We start from the raw sequence: 11,338 nt of genomic DNA on the forward strand, positions 1-11,338 counted from the left end.
CCGACGTTGCCATAACCAAAAGGTTCACGATCCACGGATGATATTTACGAGGAACACGCTGGCACGCGCACAAGCGCTGGCAGAAAGCGGGGGCGGCAGGCGCGACAGCGCGAGAGAAACGATGACAGAAATAATCTTAAGCAACGCTGTAGCAGCCGTTTGACTCGGTAGCAAGTGAGATCCGCTGCTCTACCGTGTTTCCTTACGTGCTTGCTCGCTATTTTCCTCGGAACTCGTTGCTGGAATCGTCACGTCGAGAAACACGCAGATCTAATGGAGTATCCAAAGCTCTCCGCATACTGAAGACGTCTCGAAGACGAACGCTGCTTTACATCTTCAAGCGCGACGTATCGTTGAAAATATTATCACAGCCTGGAAACAATGATAGTAGTGATGTAATTAGAGAAGTTCTATTTTTACTTCGTACGACAAATATTACTTGGTACTCAGTTTGAGTAACCAATCGAAGTAACATGATGTATCTTGCTTGGAAGAAATGGAAGAAATCTCCTATGTAGAGAAGAATGTTTATCTAATTATGGATTTTGATAGAAAGCAATAACATATATTATATGTAATAATTATTTTTCAATTTGCAAATGTTGTTTTTATATATATATCAAAATAAAATAATACCTAATATTTGTAGGAGTTTCAATAATAAATTTAATATGAGTAAATTGCCTACACTGAAAGAAATACTTTTACTAAATTTTAATAAATATTTGTTTGAATAGTTTTAAATAAATTTAAATATATATTTATTGGATACAAAAACCATTAATTTGATTTAACTATATATCTTAAGTAAATAAATATTTACTTAAAACTATTCGAAGAAATATGTATTAAGATTAAGTAAATTTCGATTATTGATTTGAGTGCTTTTTTAAAATTATCTAATATTGTTTGTACTTAACTTCCGCATTGAGAAGGATTCAAATCCAAAGTCAAAACGTTTATGTTTACTTTAATTTCATTTGATGAGTACATCCCAATTATTTGCAAATTATATTTTTCTTTATTGCGTTAGAAATAATATATAATCTAAGCATTAACATCCATATAGGCTGACATAACAATCTTTCTCTATCATTATCTTCCCACGTTAAATAAGGAAAAATCTTACCATATTACACGATGCGAAGAACCTAATTCTTCTAGTAATAATTTTTCAAGTTTAACACTTTGTATCTGAAATTCTTAAATATTATTCCGATATTATGCAAATATATAATGCCTTTTTATTTCACCGAGATTATTCAGATAGTGTCGAATTATGCGCTATAATTTACTTATAATGGATATTACAAAAAGCGAAATTCTAATCTCGTTGAAATCAGTCGTTTAATTTTATAATTCGTATCCTTCTCAAGTATGATAGGCAGTGACAACAAAGTCTTGTATATAACTTTCGAAATTTAGATAGACTCGCATGTCTTTCTCGTGTCACATACATTTAACTATAATATTGCGATTCTTGCGAACTATAATATTGCGTGTGAAGATTTTGAAAGCTATAAGCGTCGTATAAATTCAAGGCATTTTGTCACCTCGATATAACACGTGAAGATTTTAGCTGAGAAACGCCGGGAGTACAGTATTTTGCATTCGTCGCTTTGTACGACTTCTTAATTGAGCGTGGCTTTATTCAGAAGCGAGCACTAACAATGTCTATCCCGACGCTGCATCTAGTTAGTCAAAAATAGACACAGGATTGTAGTATCTGTTTGTTAGAAATAGGAGGTTGTAAAAAATGCGTTCTTCACTTTTTTTCCGATCCTAAGTTAGAAGAATTGTATACAGATAAATATAAAAAAATATAAAAATACGTTGAATATTGCAAATATAAATAATATTTTGTTAATATGGTCCACTTGTTTTTTTTTTGTCTGAACGGAATAATAGTATATAATTGTATCTAACAATAATAATTATTAATACGTTAATTAATAATATTTTATGTCCGTATAATTTATTATTGTGCAATTAAATCATAATGATAAACCAAAAGAAAATATCTAATGTCTTATCAATGCTAAAATAATACAGTTTTACAATTTTAAAAGCTCTTATAAAATGAATATGTGAAAGGATGATTTAGTTATCTAGTGACTTCAACCGATGCACTTGATGACCGTAGCAATTTCGAAGTATTATTATCAAATTAATGTTTTTTATGGGCGATAGTGCGTTTCGCAAGATAGACCGAACAAAACGTTTAACGTTCATAAATCAAGTTGTGCGACAGCATGAACGACCACAAAGAGCGTACAGAGATGATTTGCGACGCGTCGATTAAAAATGTCCATTGTCAAAATGCATAGTCGCTACGGATTATAATGGACGGCCTATTTGTGTGCCGGATATAACATTTAAAATCTGACGTTCTCGTCCCGTATTTAACCATCGTTAAACGCACCTATAAATCATTTCATATTTCTTTGATGACCGCTGCGAATATTCGCGACCGGTACTATATAGTTCTTATTTTAAAAACACTATATAGCTTGTAAAATAAGCGATGAAATTATATTAAACTATAGAGCTCACAAAATTAAAAGATGTTGGTATCATCGAACTCTTTAATTTTTAAAAATCTCTAAATTCTATCATACAATCTAAATTTTTCGTGAATTATTTAATGATTTAAAGTGGATTGCATTGACTATTAGAATTAAATAATCTCTAATGCTTGATTCTGTAGTTTAATTTTAATCTCAGTTTAAATATATTTTTTTTTCTAGTTTAAAAAATTTTTTTAAATGAAGAATAAGTTAAACTGAGATTAAAGTTTAATCTACATTAGCAGAAACGGGCATTAATGGTTTACTGATCATTTTTACACATTACGGTCTCTATTGCGTAAAAAAAATTTATTCAATCTTTTATCAAAACAAGTCTAAATAAGATTCATGCAATCGCAAGACATAAGAATTTTATTGAAAATTTAAAATCAAGTAACTGAAATATGATCCTCATAAAAAATTTTTTTTAATTAATTAATTTTATTAAATTATCTATTTTAAGGCTTAAATTATTAAGCTGTTTTAAATACACGATGTCCCATTGCATACACGTACAATTAACTAAAGCTAATTATTATGTTGCTTCAAAAATACGGACGTCCTCTTGCTCATCTTGGTAATAAACTATAACATATGTAATTTATCCAGATGTGTATATAATTATTGTATATTACATAAAGAAACACTTAATTATTTCACATCCGTTTCGCAATCTTACAGATTATAATCCTCGGTATATCCTGAATACAATTTTTCTGATTAATTTTTGGATTTAATGATGCAAAAGCAGGATAAATTGACCGACATAAATTTATTATAGCGAATAGAAGTATTTGTCCCCCTCATTTACCTTTATTTTCGGTACATCGTACGGCCATTGACTTTGAACCGAACAACTTGTCGGTATATCATTCCAAAGCCGACATCCTCGATGACAGATACAACAGATGCGTCGAAAATCGGTTCTACGTTCAATAGTGTGGTCCAGAGTTCGCGTGCTAATACTCATTAATTAACTGGTACAACGTTTATGACGGGAGTCAGTACTAGTTCCTAGTTTGTCGGCTGCTAGCCAACAAAACCCGATCGTCGGAATAATTGTACACTCCAGAGCCTAGAGTTTTTATGATGTAATAAAAAAAGAACGCGAAGAGAACAAACGTGAGTGGACGACTAAAAATATATAAACATATGAATAGAATCGTTACAAAATACAAGCACGTTCCAATCTTTAATTCTATTTCGAGAAAGATAGAAAATAAGTTCTTAAGTAAGTATCTTTTATAAGCAAAGATTGAAATGCAACACTAATTAATTAAAATCCTTATTTCTATTTCATGAATTCCTCTATATAGTTTCGTAATTTAGAAACCTTTGATTATGATCTCCACATATTTTTAAAAAATTATATGCGAAAGAAATTTTCATGTCAGCCAAGTTAATTTCATTTTGTGTTAATTTCATCATCAATAAACGCTATTTTCATAGAAAATGTAAGAGTGCCATTATAAAAATAAAAAACGTTATAGCTATTTTCATGGATGTTTTATTGCGTCCTGTTAGACGGGATTAACTTACCATGACGATTCGTGGCAGGCGAGATTCTTTCGTGTCGCACGACTGCTACTTGTCTGCCGTTGCTGAAGATTATTTGCTCGTGCGGGAGGATCGGCCTGTTCCCCTTTGCTGGCGAACTCCATTTCAGCGGCAGCAAAGCGGAAAAAGACACACCCTCGACCAACACTCCAAACATTGCTTATGTCATAGCAAAATTTCCAAAATTATCTACATATTCGGAATTATCCACTTTCTCTTACCTGTGTTCATTATTTGATCTTTTGAAACAACCGTTGATTCGCGAAATCTCTTTATCAACAAATCTCTCATATGAAAGAGGATTCTTCTTACATTGCATCGCAGCTCTTGATTGGGATTGAAAATTTTCAATGTAAAAGTATTGTAGTTCTATATATGAACCTTGGCATCTTCATTGGTTTTGTTACACAATTTTTAGGACAACGGGTTGTAAATTCAACCTGCGCGATTTTTATTCTGGAAGATCAGGCTTGTTTTAAAGTTTTATTTATTGCGGCTATTATCGCTCGAAAGTTTCTGTTCTCCAAGGAATGCAATACTGTGATTATTTGTCATCGATTATTTTGAGACAGTTTGTGATTCAGATATTTTATTTCCCCATTAGTAACACATGTTGATTTTATATACGATTTCCTAAACATTTGTAGAATATTATAGACACGTTTTAGAAACCGTTTATAAAACGTATATAAAACTATATATCCAAACCAATAGGTGCTACCTGGGTTTCTATCACAATAGAATATTTTTTAAACATTCGAATACGTTGAAAGGTTTGGCGGAGCAAATTGTGGTGTCTAAAGAAAGCGGTTTACCAATCGCTATTGTATGACCAAGCATAGTCTGCGTCGCGTATCGAGAACCATTTCCAGGATAGATAATATTTGTGGTATTACAGATACGATCAACACATATAGTTAACTAATTGTAAGCTCAAATCTTCATTTGGAAATCAGATTCCAAAGCTATGTTCAATCTTAGAAATTAAGTCAATCGTAAACTTTTTAACAATAAAAATGAAAATGAAGACTTTCCCCCAATGGCTTTGACCTTGATATACGTTGTCAAGATCATGACTTTAAAGAAGTCTTAACCATCGGTCATTACTTGTTAAAAAGTTATTAACAAAAAATGTTTAAAAAATAACGTCTATTTCTGCACACACAATATTAAGAACTATCTCATACCTTTTCTCCTGTTTACATAATAACTTTCATGTGAAGTAAGATCTAACTAAGAGTATAAGTAGTATATTTTTCAAAACTAATTTCATTAATAAGAATAATTTAATTGAATGCATCTTATTGTTAATCATATAGACATGAAAGTCATTGTTTGGATAGTCTATCACTATATCGATGATTGTTTTAAACTATTACTCGGGTGTTAAATATTGAAATAATAAATTAATTACAATCAAAGAGCATTGAATAATAAATTTTTAGTGATATATAAGCATTCGCAATATTACGAATATTCCAACATTGTAATTTTTATTAAGAATGAGGGAGTTCGTATTAAGGCTAAAATATATGTATGATTTTAAAAATTATGTTGTGATTAATTGCCATTAAAGCTTTATTATTATCATTTACGTATCTTTTTTCGCGCTAATTCTCAACGCTCTATAATTGTAATTAATTTAATTATTTGTATTATCCATACTCCTTGATTGGCTATTAAAAATTATAATTTTATGCATGCATTACGGTACTGATAATTTATATTGATATTTGGACAATTAATTGTAAACCTATCAGTGCCGTAGTGCAGGCATGGAATTTTTAACACAATTTTCAGCACCTGGACAACAGTTTGAAGAAATCGATCTAATGGCGCATTATCCAGATAATTATTTTGGTATATATAAGATAGCAACTGTCGAAATCGAAATTCGGATCTTCACAAGTAATTGTTTTAACACTAAGCTATCTAATACGTAAAAAGATTAGATTTCTTGTGCCTATAAGAAAAATGACAATACAGAAAAGATTTTATTATGAGAAAAAATGAAGCAATACAGAATCTTTTATTTCAATGATTGGTAAAATTTACTTTTGACATCGCAAGCTTCGAAATTGCTTCTCAGCTAAGTGTGATTATGGTCAATATATAGGCTACATGTCGGATTAGTCTGAATGACATAACGCTTTTCGATGGGTGGAACAATGATATATCTGTTGTATTTCGACTGTCTTGAAAGTGTATTAATCGGCATGATGCCTGGCGTGATTTCGACGACTTAATCAAGTCGACACGAGATCTTGGCACATACGAGCGAGTCGAAAATATGCGAATAGGAAGAGGCGTCTGTCAGTCTGTTTGTTTAGTAAATGACGCGAAATGATCGTGTGACGGATCGCGTGTCGGAGGATGTCGCAGGATCGCGAAAGATATTTTGTACTTACCTTTTCGTCACCGCATATCAACGCTAATTGTTGCCATTTTAACGCCTCGCATTCCACTGACGCGATGATCATAACGGCGTTACATCAAAGATTATCTTTTACTCCTATCAGTAATACTGGATTTAATCGATGCATTAAATCGAACTCGCTTCGCGATTCTTCTGCCAAATTTGAATTTAAACTTGGAATCGCCTTGTCGCTCCCTGTTGAAGAATAAGAAGAATTAATTCTAGAAAAGTATTAAGGAGAAAGCGTGTTTACTTTATACTCGACGTGCTAGAAAATACATACATCGTCTTTATGTTTCACAAATTTCGAAGTAATTTTTATTCTATAAATCTCTCGAGAGGGCTAATTAATTTTCACTCTTTATTAAATCTCTAAAACAAAATTCTACCCCAACTGTGTGATTATTTCGAAAATAGATCCGCAATTAATTTAATGTAGAGAGAGCGAGAAGAACTCTGCACTTCTGTCTTCCTCTTCCTCGCCGGATAGAATTACCCAGCAGCTGGAATAAAGCTCCGAGAGCTTAATGTCTATTCTCGCTCACATATGTGTTCTCATCTCGGCGCGTGTACGATCCAATGTGATCTGAAATCGAGTAACGATAAAGCTCAGTGGGCACGTTCTCCACCCGCACGGCGTGCTATTCGAATATCCGCGTGCGAAATTCGTGTGGCTAAGATCCAGCGAGTGTTTCGCTATATTAAGATTCCCCTTACGTAACGGATACTCATATTCATACGAATACATTTGAACATTTAATATGCCCGCCGTGGTGCTTTCGTCGAGTGTACATACGCTTGCGAATTAATTCGCGAACGCAATTTCATTGCAATTATTTACTTCGCAAGTGCACGTTGACGAAACTAAATGTGAAACTGAATGTGTTATAAAAAGTTAAGCAATAAGAATTTTGTCATCAAATAATACATATAAGTACGAGTTAATGAGGATGATATTATTTATCTTCCATTATATTTCTATGTATTATATTTAACTATTATCTTGTTATGAAAGGTTGAGCAGTATTAGGACTATTTCATTCCTCAAGAATCTTGTAGTAACGACAATCAATTTAATAAAAATTCGATTGTAATACGAAATGTAATAAAATCAAATTGCTAAAAAAGATTCTTTTTATTTTATCTTTATTTGTCTCGAAGTAGACATAAGATTATCATCGCGCTTTAAAGGATATATTACGTATATTAGTTTCAAAAAGTGATTAGAACAGGAAATTTAGATTTTCAGTATAAAAATAAATGTTATATACATATAAAACAATTCAACAAGATTCAATATTTCTATTTAACAATTCAATTTTATAATTTAAATGAAAATTTTCTCATTTAATCTTAAGTATTTTTTAAAACATTATTTCTTATTGAAATAATTAAAAAAATTTTATTAATAATTAAAATTCTAAATTGTCGCTACATTTTTTTATATTATTTTCAAATACGATATAGAAAGTTTATAATTTTTTTATAATTTTTTTATTTTGTTAAAAAAATGTAATACATCCTTAACGCTCAAGTATCATTAGTTAGCAAGGAAATTTGTGGTTATCAAATTGCCAAATGTTATTAAAATATCATCTCGCAATCTCTCTCGGCCACGAAAGTACGCAACTTAGCTGTCTTGTAAATATAACGCGAATAAAGTTTAGTATCGTGTGGGATATTTTCCTGGCACTTCCCCAAATCCACGTTTCAATCCTATAACGAGTTTTACTCTCTTATTATCTCATTTCGAAAATTACTTCACATGTGCTAACGTATATGATGCTACACATATTTCAATAAGACGATTATCTCACGATGAGAGAAATTCGGTGAATTGATCATAGATCAACATCTATCATATGTTATAAATAATTATAATTTAATAATCCTTCGCTAGCTAAATTGAAATTGGATTTTAAAGTTACAATCTATTTTGACTAAAGTTACAGCTATTTTGAATGTGATAATTCTGGTAAACTATATGTACAAAACTATATACTAAACTATATACAAAATATTAATATATAAAAATAAATATAAATAAAATAGAATCCGACTTCTATAATAGTAAAATTTTATTAAAGCTTTTATAAGTATGCAATAATTTTTCAGATTTTTATGCAGTACAATATAAAGTTTGTAATTAAGTTTAAAAATTCGATAGGCTGATCAAAGATGCAGAATTTCACATGGCTCATAGAAGAATAGTTATAGTGTTATGTTATTTAATAATTATGTATATAAATGTATCCATCGTATAACGCATGTTGTGTTATAATTTAATAATTATGTATATAAATAATTTACACATGACAATAGACTTTTCAAGTTCACTTTCTTTCTCTCTGTCTCTCTCTCATAGTTTTTTAAATTTTAAATTACCGATTAGATAGTATACTGAAAGAAAAAATTGGTTGCTGCAACAATTTAGGTAGTAAAATAAGGCATAGCATTTTTAAATCGGCTGTAGCAACCAGGTTTTGGTTGCAGCAGCAAATTTTTAGTTGCGTTAGCTTATCATATACTGATATTGTGGATAGGCTAATGCAAAAACTAAAAATTTGCTGCTACAACCAAAAACTAGTTGCTGCAACTGATTAAAAATGCTATGATATATTTTACTATCTAAATTATTACAGCAATCAATCTTTTCTTTCAGTGTAGCTCTATTGTTTAATAATTTGAATTCCATAAATAAAAAGACTTAAGATAACTAACGTTAGTCTATGAAATGAAGCATTTTTATTTATATTAGTATAAAAAACGCGAGCTTTTATTCTCTTTTTTTTAAGAATAATATATAAATATAGAAAAGCAATATAATTGATATAAGAATTATAAATCGCAAAAGGAAATATTATGAAATTATTAATATCTAAACATTAATATTTGTAATGATACTACTAATATTAATAATCATCAATTAAAACTCATTTTAAGTTGAATGCAGTTTTTAAGAAATACTTCTACTGATTTTATAAATATCCACCGTATCACAATTGCATTATTACATGATACAGAAATTACTTACATAGTCCAATGTCATGAAAGAGATATTTGAGATTTCGTAACGGGATTTCCAACATGAAATTTTCTAACACTTGCTTGTGACACACTTTCGATGTAATGATAATATGTATAGCCATTTTATATTTGTTCAACATTCTTTTCAGACATTAAATTTCATGTTTTCGAAGATCACGTAATACGAGGGATATGCAATTAATATTAAATTAATGAAACGTCCATCTTTTTCTGAAAGTCTTGCGTTGAGCATAGACCTATTTTTATTTCTTCTTGTTAGCTTTCTTGAAAATGAAAGATCAATCTCGTCATTAATCGAGTGATTATCCATATGTTTGAATAAGTTTACATGTTAAGCTCAAACTGCCAGTCAATCTTCATTAGATAAACTTTTTTTATAAGTATTTTTTATAATTTTTTATGGCTTAAGATTTCTAGATCAAAGAAAAACGTTCTTCTTTTCTATTATAGCGCGAATTATGGAAGATGATGCGATTATAGCTTTCTTCTTGATGTTCTTTTTTTTTCTCTTTTATTCGATATAATGATAACATCGTTTCTTTGTAATTTCTCATCCTCTTCAAATTTTCTTTTCCTTTCTTCTCTCAGATTTTTTCTTTTTTTCAAATTGTGATTATGAGTACACACAACATAAACGTTTGTTCTTCTGCCGAATGATTTAACGATGCACAAAATCGAAGATTCTATGCAGTGACTTCCGGTGAAAAGCATTACGATACGATAAAATTATGAGGAAGAGGAGTAAGAGATTCAGATAACTAAGATAAATCTGATAACAAAAGATAAGAAATAAAAAGTATAAAATAAAAGACAAGGATGCAAAGAAACGCGAAATAGATTTAACCAGATGAGGACAAGAACAAGAATACATATAAGAACTTCGCAGAAATCAGTTTTGCTCGTTTCACGATAAAATTTCGAATTAAAACTCAAGATAAGAAAATTTTTTTTTACAACGCAACAGCAGTTCGATTTCCCCTTTCTTTTTATGAAAAAACTTGAGAAATTTTAATTCCAATTTGAGCTTCGAATATAAAGTAATCTAGATCTAAGTCGAATTTGATTAGCAATTCAATCTCTTCAACTTTTAAAAAATGAAAAAGATAGATTAGACCACTAATTGCACCCTTCAATTTTCGATCTCGTAAGTTTCAATCTTGTAAGTCTCAGTTATCTCGGAGAAGACGCGATTCCCCTTCGAACAAGTCCCCTTTGATTGGTACCCCCCGGGGAATAACAACGATGCGAGGGTGGAAGTCTCGATGCGACTGACTGTTGGGTGTTTCATTCAAGAAGGCGTCGCGACGCCAACGTCGAGGCGCGCACGCGCCAGCGGGCGCGGCGCGGCGCCGCCTTTCTTCCTTCCGTCGTCTATTTGGGCCCGTGTTGCACCCACGCACCCACGCAAATCGCACGCGTCCACGCACGCGCGTATCGCGCGCCGATTTTTATTTCGATCGATTGAAATATATTCCGGTATTAATAGACGAACGGGCTGGCACACCCTTTTCGCTGCGACTATTCGAAGTGGATCTCAGTGAAAAAATTCTCTAATATAATTCTTGACGATGCGAAATATATATCTTAGCATTTTGTAAATTGGCAGATAATCCTCTTTTATGGAATTATAGAAATAATTTTATTATGTATTTATTTAACGTATGCTTAGCTTGTAAAATTCATCAAATTTAATTGCGTGATAAATAATTCAGTTTTATTCTACATGTTAAAATAATTATCCTTTTTGTGT

Source organism: Trachymyrmex septentrionalis, unplaced genomic scaffold (genome assembly GCF_001594115.1).
Source record: "Trachymyrmex septentrionalis isolate Tsep2-gDNA-1 unplaced genomic scaffold, Tsep1.0 scaffold87, whole genome shotgun sequence".
NCBI classification, from domain to species: domain Eukaryota; kingdom Metazoa; phylum Arthropoda; class Insecta; order Hymenoptera; family Formicidae; genus Trachymyrmex; species Trachymyrmex septentrionalis.